Here is a 2,556-nt window from a genome sequence, read left to right on the forward strand (position 1 = left end):
GTAAGAATATCAAATCGATCAGAAAACAGTAGTATCATTATCAAACAGTTCCTGCAGATCTTATCAGCCCATAAATACTAATCTGAAAAATTTAATGCTTCAACCCAAAAATTTCAGCAAACCCAACAGGCAAACCTTTAATAGATACTGAACTTATGTAATCATAGGAATAGTGAAACTAAGATCAATTTAAAATAATCATATTAGTGTCGATAAAGAAGAAAGTACTTGTAATGACATCCGGTAGAGAAATATCTTCTTATATACAATTAACATATACCCTGGCTGATGTTCATTCTCCAGATTTTACAGTGAAGTCATTTGTCACACTTCGGCTTTCACTCGTATTTCTGAGATTACAGGGTAACCTACCTCTGTTAACTACATTACTCGGTCTTGAACTCTGAATAATGTCTTTTTCAATTTTCTTCAAGCAATCACTAAGATAATAATCAGAAGAATCATATCTAATCACATATGCCACTCTTTATTCTACATTCCTCAACTTTTTATCTTCTTTTAAACCATCTTCAAACCATTTGTACCTTATAGTTTCTATCAGAATATACCCTCTGATATATTTATTTAATTAAACAAATTCCCTTCATACACAGTTGCAGTTATATAATCCTGTTTAAGCTTCAAGAATTCTGTACGTTTCTGATCAAGAAATCTCTGACTGATATATATATATATATATTTCTTCAGAACTCATCTCAGAAAATTTCCAAATAACCCTTTCTTAATCACAACATAATCAATTTTTCTACCACTGATAACCTAAATCTTTTAACAGAAATGTTATACCCTTCTAACATTTAATCGGTGAATAGAACAATTCATTTACAATCCCGATAATATTCTCTAACCAGATTTTAGTTCTTTCAAGATCATTCTCAACTGTAATTCTCAATTCATCCACACTATATATATATGTACAGATTATTAACAGCAGATAATTTACCCGTTCAGACAAGCTCTATATCTTAAAGCACTTCGGGAACCGAGTAAGAAAGCAGAGGGATAGATATCATGGCAGATACAATTTCTTCTACTCATCAAGAACATCGCTTATAATTCTAAATAATTATTTATCATTTCTTTTCTATTATTTCATCAGTCATTATTCAAGAATTAATTACCCATTGAGTTTATACCGGTGTTGTTGATTCAGGTTTTCATCTAATTCACGAGACTATTCATCTCCAATACACATTTCATAATCAATACCATCGATATTTTTCTCTAACATTTTCACTATAAAACAGTACCAAACAAATATATCAGCATCCGATCCCGACTCAATTTCGACTCAATTATGGCATGTACCTCTAAACTCAATTCCGAGCTCGATTTAGTCCGAGAATCGGCTAAACCTGAATAGCTCTGATACCACTAAATTTGTAACGTCTCCTAACCCTATACCAATCCATCGAACAAGGTTACGAGACATTACCGACAAGATCTGATCCAATTTCGGTCATTAATTAAAATAAATATTCACACACATCCTAGTTTTAAGATTTCGTCCTTTAATGGGCCCTCGCGGTCCAATAAGAACGATAAATTCAATTCGGGACTAATTTAGAATCACTACTAATTTTTTTTTTAGTAAATTTCAAAATTCATACTACATACCGCTTGCCAACCATAATTTACTCATTTCATCAATACTTCTATAACCTAAATGACTCTCATAAAACGTCCTAGGTACATGCCATTATCAATACTCAACATACTTTACCTTAATGAATTCGGGATCGTCTTGGGATGCTTGATTCAACGTACTATCTTTACTCAACTCGCGACGAAACAAACCGTCACTGAGTATGGTATACTCGATGGTATTTCTATAATCGAACACTTAAACAATTATAAACGTATTAATTTATATATATATATATATTGAACTATTCAAACTCAATGAGAATTCAAACATTCACTTTCCAACCAAATATTTTGGTCAACTTTAAATTCAAAATCATTTATTATTTTTCAATAGCAATTAATCAATCAGTAATGTTCATTAACTCTCGAACAATTATTTATTCAAGAATGATCGGTTATTCGGTAACAATCAAATATTCAGTAATAACCAGTTATTCAATAACAGTCAATTATTCAGTAATAATCAGTTATTTTATACCTTAATTTACTCACAATTCAATTTCATTAAACTATATTCAACTATACACTTATCAATCATATTCCATTTTAATTCATTTCAATAACAGTCAATTTCATTTATATCATATCAATTTACTATCCTCGATAGCTTTCAAAGATATACATACGATTCATATATCTCAAATCACATTTCAATCCATCAAGTGGCATCATATATCATCAATTCGAACTCCAATCATTTCATGAACCTTTGGTTCATATTTTCAATTTCATATCTAAATTTTCAATTCTCAATTCAATTTCTCGTTTCATTTCAATAGCTTGATCAATCAAATTTATTCGATTTATCTTTCACTTATTTACCCCTATTAACAAACCCGGACTTTGACGGATACACGGATTCAACCCAAACACACCAAGATGCGGCAC

This window comes from Gossypium arboreum, chromosome 7 (genome assembly GCF_025698485.1).
Source record: "Gossypium arboreum isolate Shixiya-1 chromosome 7, ASM2569848v2, whole genome shotgun sequence".
Lineage (NCBI taxonomy): Eukaryota > Viridiplantae > Streptophyta > Magnoliopsida > Malvales > Malvaceae > Gossypium > Gossypium arboreum.